This window comes from Leiobunum rupestre, chromosome 1 (assembly GCF_980474605.1).
Source record: "Leiobunum rupestre chromosome 1, qqLeiRupe1.1.hap1, whole genome shotgun sequence".
In the NCBI taxonomy this organism is placed as follows: Eukaryota; Metazoa; Arthropoda; class Arachnida; order Opiliones; family Sclerosomatidae; genus Leiobunum; species Leiobunum rupestre.
Window position 1 is genome coordinate 84527228 of NC_143384.1, and position 9265 is coordinate 84536492.

Consider the following 9265-nt stretch of genomic DNA (forward strand, 5'->3'; position numbering starts at 1 on the left):
TTAACTAAGGTACCGTTGCGGTTCTACACAATGACACCAGTTTGTAATATGCAATTTATCCTAAAATAAACTTATATATTTTTGAAAATAAATTTGTGTACCTTTTCTGCGGATCTTTATGATAACGAAAGGTAAATTCCTAGAACTCGGGCGGTAGTGGCGTAGCGAGGACATTTGGCGCCCGGAGCAAAACACCCTAATTGGCGCTCTCTCCCCCCCCCCCTCGCTACGCCAAAAGTAGGGGCGCCATTTTGTTACGTCATCCGATTTTTGAAGTCACTGCGGAAAGACATAATCTGAAATTACACTTCAGTCAAAATAAAATCTGAGAGTTCTGTTTATTTCCTAAAATATTTGTGCTTCTAGCGAACCAAATATGCAACTTATAACCAAATTATCAGGCATCGCTCACAGTATGTTTCAATTTTGAAATAGTTTATTTCTGTGTGTTTACTTGGATGTAATAAAGAGACAAGTTACAAACTAAACTATTTAATATATACATTTAAAAAGAGACATAAGTAAATACAACTGTCTACATAGTAGTTCGTCAAGGGAGTGGCGGCGGTTGCACTATATACAGGGTCTTTTTTTTTGCTCGGAAAAGTGTTTATTTTCAAAAACTATTTATAGTACCGATTTCAAATTTGGAAGGTCAATTCTCTATACCGGGGGACATCAGTTTGAGAAATTTGAGCGTTTTCGGTAATGTTTTTCACCAATTTTGAAAAATTATTTTTCGACCACTAGGTGCGAGATAAAAAATTGCTATTATAAAGTTGTAGGCCGTCATCGAAAACCCTTAAAAATTGTTCACTCGACGAAAAACAATTTATTTATCAGTGAAAATTCGAGCTTGAAAAATTTACAAGTTGGTGAAGCCAAATTACGATTGTTTGAAACGATAATTGAAACCGAATTACCTAATCCAGTTGAAACTTTGGTTAAAAAAACGACCGGATTTAAAAAACACGAGGCTATAGGTCAATCCTAAACATGCATTGGGTATTTAAAGGAAAACTTTGGGAGATTATTATCAGTGTTTGATAATATTTCGAACAATGCCTCGTTATTCAGTAGCTGAGCGTACCGAGATAGTTGCCATTTACTATGGAGAAGCAGCGCAAAACCTTAGAAGAGTGACTGAAATCTTCGCAGAAAGACATCCAAATGGAGCACCATCTGTAAATACAGTAAGACGAGCAATTCACGATTTCAATCAATTTGGTAACTTGCAACCTAGGTTTCGCGGATTGGGTCAACCGGATTTAGACTTCGAGAACAATGTACTCGCGTACTTTGTGGCATATCCTCGTCACAGTTGCGCTAACGCCGCTGCTGATTTGGGTTGTTCTGCAAATCGTGTGTGGAAAATTCTTCGTAAGAATCGCTATCACCCATACAGAGCTACGCTCCACCAAGGACTAATTGACGGAGACCATCAAAGACGTTATGAATTTAGCAACTGGTTACTAAATGCTGTCCAAGAAGATAGACAATTTTTGCGCCATGTTTTGTTCTCCGACGAAGCGTCATTTTCTAGAGATGGGCCCTTTAATCATCAAAACAGCCATCTTTGGTCTGACATCAACCCACATTGGGGTTTTGAATATCATCACCAGGTTCAATTTGAACGGGTCAATGTTTGGGTTGGACTTGTTGGAAACCGTTTGATTGGTCCCTTTTTCCTGCCGACGAACCTCAACGGCCAAAGGTATTTACATTTTCTACAGAACGAACTGAGTGACGCAATCGACGACCTTCCATTGGCTGAAAGACGTCAGTTGTGGTTTCAGCAAGATGGCGCCCCTCCGCATTTTTCCCGGCAAGTAACTGAGCACCTCAACAACGAGTTTCCTGAAAGGTGGATAGGGAGAAATGGTCCAGTGCATTGGCCAGCAAGGTCACCTGACCTAACACCGCTGGATTATTTTCTCTGGGGATTCGTTAAAGCAAAGGTATACGCCACGCCCATTGAAACTAGGGAGGAACTCATTAGACGAATAATCAGTGCTTGCCGAGACGTCACACCAGAAATGGTAGAGAAAGCGTTTGAGAACTTAATTGTCCGCGCACAAACCTGTGTTGCAGCCAATGGTGATATTATTGAAAATGTTTTGTAAAAATTTATGTGAATAAAATATCTGCATTTAAAAACCAAACGTGTACATTTTTTCAAGTGTGAAAACTCTACTACGTTTGTATTAGACTTGTTCCCTTTTCAATTATCGTTTCAAACAATCGTAATTTGGCTTCACCAACTTGTAAATTTTTCAAGCTCGAATTTTCACTGATAAATAAGTTGTTTTTCGTCGAGTGAACAATTTTTAAGGGTTTTCGATGACGGCTTACAACTTTATAATAGAAATTTTTTATCTCGCACCTAGTGGTCGAAAAATAATTTTTCAAAATTGGTGAAAAACATTACCGAAAACGCTCAAATTTCTCAAACTGATGTCCCCCGGTATAGAGAATTGACCTTCCAAATTTGAAATCGGTACTATAAATAGTTTTTGAAAAAAAACACTTTTCCGAGCAAAAAAAAAGACCCTGTATATATAATGTTCCAAACTTAATAATTTTCAGGTAGCCGGTACGCATATAGCGCCGTCTGTCAAGACCCATAACACTGTGCTAAAAACAGCGCCGTAATTTTAAAAAAAAATGACGTATTTTATAATATTTAAAAGTGCGACATATTTGGGGTCGTTGCATGTGATATCAGCCATATAAAATTCTTACAGCTATAAACGTATCTAGTCAGCAAGGCTCGCTACTTTTAACCAATTAAGCGGCACTGGTCCAACGACTCGGCACTACTACCTGCACTGGCTCACTATGTCGATAAAGCGAAGAGCACGTTTTAGGTCTTGTGTCTTGCCACACCTCATATATTTTATAATTTACCAAGCCTCTATTCCCTATTAATAATAGTATAATGTTACATTCAGTTTCGGCCTGAAAAATAGGAAAACCTTATTAATTTAAAAGAAGCCAAATAGAAGTATCTTAATGTTCATAAAGAAATTGAGATATATTCTATTAAAGAGATTAAACCAAATAAGGGCCGCTAATTTCAAAATTTTATTAACTTTATCTCTATTTTTATGGTGTAGAAAACACAAAAGGTTTTCAAACCCAAATTACCCTATGGTTAAAACTACCCATACAATTATTACCTTAGTTGCTTCAAAAATATTCTTATTAAACTATATGAGTAAGAAAAGAGAAAATAAACTATAGCTTGTAAAAATTAAACCTATCTGAGCTCCCAAAATATACCGATATTTCTTCAACTTTGTTCTTGTTACTTTCAAAATCTGAAAACTGTAATTAACGTAGCTATGTTTCCAAACAAATAGGTTTTGTTACTTTTATCAGTTTAAATTAAAGAAAAAAAATTCTAATGAAAGCTGGGGTTTTTTGTGGTGAGTAGTAATTTTGAGAAAAATATATAAAAAGTACATAAATAAATTGGCGTTTCAGTCAAAATTTCTGCAGATATTTTATACTTGCTTTTTAAAAGAGAATATAACATACCAGCACCTCCCGGGTTAAAGAAATTACGGATAAGACTTCTCTACAACTTCTACCCGCTTCTACTTTTACCTCTAGAATTGAATTGAGCTATTAGAAGCATCATAACTAATAACGAGTACGTAGTTTTTGAATCATATTCCACTTTTGTTTTCATTTACCCCTTCCTTCTTCATTTAATTATTAAAAAAATTAATTTTAAGACCAATTCAATCTCAGTCAATCCGTCACAATCATAGAGAAATCGGTGTATATCTCAAACTAGATACATATTACCCACACATCATCTTGGTTATACAAAATCTCTTGTGCACTTTTAACTCTCGTTGTATTATCTTTTTTTAAAGCAGTCTATATCAACATTCATTTTCCAATTATTGAATAATTTTATTATTTATAATAGTTGACAACGAGCTTCCAGCTCGTAAGCTACTGTAAAATATTTTTGTTAAAATATGAAATAAGCATCCGTGTGTATTTCTTCTATTTTAAAGGAAGATTACTGTAAAAATCCCTGAAAAAGGAGGAACAGTTCTTCCGAAACGTTGGATTTTTTAAATAAATAAATTGTGAATTTTAAAACCGTTTTAAGTCTCTTTTCATTTAGTTTTTCACAATGTGCTTCTCTTCACTTCTAAGATTATATCGCTTACCATGGACAATAATCGTTTTTATTTATATAATTATTTTAATGTTAAATAAGAATATAAATATAAAAACTATAACTATATAATTTGCTTGTAAAGCTTTGATGTTTTTATTGGAAAGTTTGCCAGCTATTTGGTAAATTATTTAATAATCGAAATACAGTATAGTTTTGGTTCAGTAAATTGCCTCGAACTTTTCTCCAAAAATATTTGGCCTGATAATTCGATGATATAAATATTTGGTAATTGACGTGTTTAAAGATATGGCATAGATGGGTCATTGTATTCGCTTCCGCAAATATGGTAATTTTTTCCACCTTTGACTCGTAGTTTATTTAACTGAATAAAAAACCAGATTTTGTTTGCTTTTTAAAAAAAAACTTTTCAAGTGGATAATTTTGCCCTACAACTCTGCCTTAAAGGGGATATATTAGTACATTTCAATCTGATAAGATTCTGGCTTTGGACACTTGGTGAAAACTCGGAACCACTCCTGCGTTGAGTTTGCGAGTTCTCTCCACACGGTGAAGAGGTTTTGCCCGAGATCGTCGGTTTCACCTTTCAATAAAATGTTGTTGCATGAAGGACTCAACACTGATAAAGGTACAGACTAAAGATTGCGCGTGATCTCATTAGTACAGTGAATAGCGACTGCACCCTCCTACGCATTGTAACCCGGCCACCTGACTTAAAGCATATGTAACATAATTACTCATAAGTATGCCACTGTACCTTTATTCCATTCAAAAAATCTTCACTAACGGTTTGTTTCACCACGAACCAGTAAAAAGGTGGACTAAGTTAGATTTTAACCTTTTTTTTTCATCCTAGTAATTTTGGGAATCACACTATTGGCTACCAACATATTTATTTAAGCCAATTTAAAACCTCTAAATTGAGAAGGAATTTTTCCGTCGGAATTTTAGTCCGCCCAATTTAGCTTGATTGCAATTTATAATTTCGCTCGGTTTGTGCGGATGAAGTTAAATAATTAGTAGTTTAAAGAAATATAAGGCTGGGGAAAATTAACAATACGGTTCCGTGATCGCTTTCCGAAAATTGAATAAGTCGTCGAAGTGGAATATTCCACCAGCGTTATTAAAACCCATATCAAGCCTAGAAGAGTTAGGCCTAGGCTCAAAAGAATCCGCAAAGACTCCAACCTTGTAGATGCCCCAGAAAAGCTCAACCTGAATTTCAACAATTTTTTCTAATAAATCTGCTTCTTTTATTTGACAATGCAAATTTATTTTAGAACCTGAGTCTCCGAAAACTTTATTAATTGCATTAACAGCACTTGACAGTATATTGTAGTTCATTTTTAGCTCCTAAGCCTTGGTTGTTCAAACCGGTTTGTTTACTAAAATAATGACCGTCGGTTTATCAGAAGTAGAGCTAATTGAGCGACGGCATAAGATTCGATGACGTCAAATATTACATCAAATATTTCGTAGGGTACGGATGACGCAATATCTGTGAAACAAACCGTTAGTGAAGAAATAGAGCTAGTGGCATACTTATGAGCAATTATGTTACATATGCTTAAAGGCATTAAAAGTCGCTAGCTGACTTCCCCTGATTGTTATTTTTATTTTATTAATATTAATTAATGAATATTTATCATAATAGTTCTTTCAAATAAAAAAAACTCTGAAATAGTAATAGAGTAGAATTCTTAAGGGGGAAGTCTGAGGTAAGTTCAGAAAAACATGGTTTTTTCTTGAACTAGTTACAGAACAATTAAAACTGATAAAAATAAACGGTTTGCGGCGATTTGAAGTAAAAGGTTTGAAGTACTTCAGGGATCAATTTCATAAAGCTAATACTAAAAATGAATTACAAATGACTAAACGTAACTTTCTTTTTGTCACAATAACTCAAATACTGCTGGTCGGATTACTATGGTTGAACCTTCAAAAAGAAGAGAAACCAACAGGGTATTTACTGAATCTTTATCAAAGTTGAGATATAAATTTTACTAATAAAAAGTAATGTTTTTCCGTAACCCCACCGCTTTTTCCTGGTTAATATCGAAAGATCAAAGATGTCGCTACCGTTAAATATTCCGAAAATATAGGACTTTCGAAGACTTCGAAGTTCATGTCGTCAATCACCTTGGCGACCAAAGAAAGTACGATTTTCCCGAAATGTTAAAATTCTAGGGGGTACGCGCTAATTTTCGGTATTCGCAGCAGACCATCAAACAACCCTCTGGTAGAAAAATACCCGTAGGCTAAGTAAGGAATTCTTTATTATAACAAATGAAAATCCCCTTTCAGTCGATTTCCCCGAAATAGAGGATTTTCTTATCCACAACTCCGTGGCCACAGCACAGCAGAAGTAACTAGGCGCCAAGCTTGGCTAAATGGCTGTTGGACTAAACAAGGGAGGGGTATAGCTAAACGAGATATTTTCGCGCGGGATATCACACCAAAACTTTTTCTGTAGAGAAAAGTTGATTTTCTGTCATTCTTGATCCGTTGTTGTTTAAAAAAATTAAGGTAGAAAATATTGTCTTTGGACTAAATTATAGCTATTGTATCAATGGACTAGGTTTGTTTTCATATTATTTATATCTCTGGTTTACTTGATAAATCGTGGTCACTTTTGTGTATTTCAAACAATATTGGTAAAAATATGTGGATTTAAAATTTAAACGATTTCAGTAAAATATGAAGCAACCGTTTCTTAATATACCTTTTTGTCAAGTTTAATTTGTAAATAATTAGCTTGGAATTGTGTTTTTTTAGAAATAGTGATAGAAAGTTGTTTATTTAATCTGCATTAATTTTATTAAAACTTTATTGATATGGTTTCAATAACATTAACAGCCCCTTAAAACGTGGAATAAAATCATAATCTTAAATATTTTCAATATTTTAGTTATTTTTATTAATTTCAGTTTTATTTAAAATGTAATTTTTTTAAACTTGACCCGTGTCGAGAATAAACACTGAGGGCCCGTGAAGAAACGGCTTATACATGAAAGTTCCTCGAGCAGTATCTTTTGTCTACTTACAATCCCCAAACTCCACATGCGGTCGTTTTCCCTTCCACGCTAAAAGCCTCTCCGTCGCTCTGGCTAGTCAATAAAGATCGACTATATTGTCACCCCCGTGTCAATCAATATTTCAAGTTGTAAATTCCAAAGTTTCGCGCGTAAAATTTAAGCAAAAATATATTTCGGCAACACTGCCAAGAGACGAGTTTTAACGCCATCTAGTATTTTTTCCTCGAAACACAAAACCTCTTACTTCCGCCTTCACCTCTTCAAAACAATAATTCCAATGCAATAGAGTAATGGCAGTGCTAGGTCACACAACGTCACCCATGGTTTTTCCTATTCATAAAAAATTCGCGCCCACAATGGCGGCCATGGCCATAGTTACGGAGTGCTACTACTCTATAGCTTCCAAACGAAACTACCCGAACATATAAAGCCAAAAAGTAACACCGTTATTAACCTTGAAATCGTCTTAAAGGGGAACGGCCAGGCTTTTCCAAATATCGCCTTATTTGCGTATCAAGAGATCAACAAGACATTCAATATACTTACACGTACCCTATTTTGTCTTGAATAATAGTTTTTGGCTTAAAAAGTTGAAACGCAAAATAACGCCAAGTATTTGAGTTTTAATTTTAGCCGCCATCTTAAGTAGGACCTTAGTATAGTAGTGAGCGATTTGCGAACTACCCTAACTTATAAAATCGCGCAATGTAGGTTTAGGTCTCGTATAACTGGAACGCGCCGCGCGTGCGATACAAATCTTTTGCTTCTTCAGCAGAGAGCGCTTTTATGTTGTTATTCTGTCTCACCGATTTCTCACCAGGTGTCGCTGCGGACGCGTGCTTTTCAATTTCCCGAAATTTCTTTATTTTATTTTCGCCATAAATTTTAGTTTTTAAGCTTGACCGTTCCCCTTTAAGAGATGAATTGTTGACTTAATAAGCGCGTTATAAACAACGAGTATTAAGGAAATAGAGATAAAACAACCGGGAGAGGTCCGCAACGAAACGTTCACCACCGAGGGGTTTTACAATGGGGGAACAACATCTTAAAACCGAACTTCAAAATAGCTACCGCAGCGCCATTTCGAGAAGAAACGAAATTCTTATAAAATAATTATTACATTTTCTGAACCGCGCCGGTGGTTGGCACAAAGAGTTTGGAGGAAATATATATATGATCTAAATTCATTTTCAAATTAAAAAGGTACTCCAAGAAAAGACCACGCGATATCAAGAATTCTCTTTGGCGCCATTTTTGCAATTAAATTTGTGTCTTTTCCACAACGAAGAATCCTGAAATGTCGCTGCGGTAGCTATTTTGAAGCTCGGTTTCCAGATGTTTTCCCCCATTGTCAACCCCCTCGGTGGTGAACGTTTCGTTGCGGACCTCTCCATACTCTTTGCTATAAAGACCTAAAAGTAACGAACATTATATCAATCACCGTACTTCCTAATATAATTATATAAATTTACCATTACCAAGCTATGAGAATCATCCTGTCCATTAAAAACAATTTTCAATCACCCTGTCTGTAAACAAAAACATTATTGTATTTATACCCAGAAAAGTTAACGTATATTTTATCGAAAGAGTGCTTTATGAACGAAATTAGCTAAATAACTCATGTCAAATTATTTTTATGTGATCGACTCTAAACGTAGCATAAAGTGGCCCCACCAAAAATAATTTATTTTATCCAAATCGAACTTTATTTCAAAAATGTTTGTGTATTTCAAGGTCGAATTGCCAAAAAACCACACATAAAAATTCTTAATAGGCTACCGAGGGTATGATTGAACTTTCTAGACCTAACGGTTGGAGTGTTATGTAAAATTCGACATTGGCGTTATCGACAACTTAAGTATCGATTGTAGTTAACCTAGTTTAACAGTCAGTCGAATCTGGTAACTGACCAACATTTTGCTCATGATCCCGAAATGGCTTAAAGAGAAATATTTGGTATTGAAGCGTCTATTGGAAACAATGAAAGGATCCTTATCTTTGAAAGCGCGGTCTACATTCTACCTATTAAGTATACTTTTACACCGAAGAAATTTCATAACAGATAAGA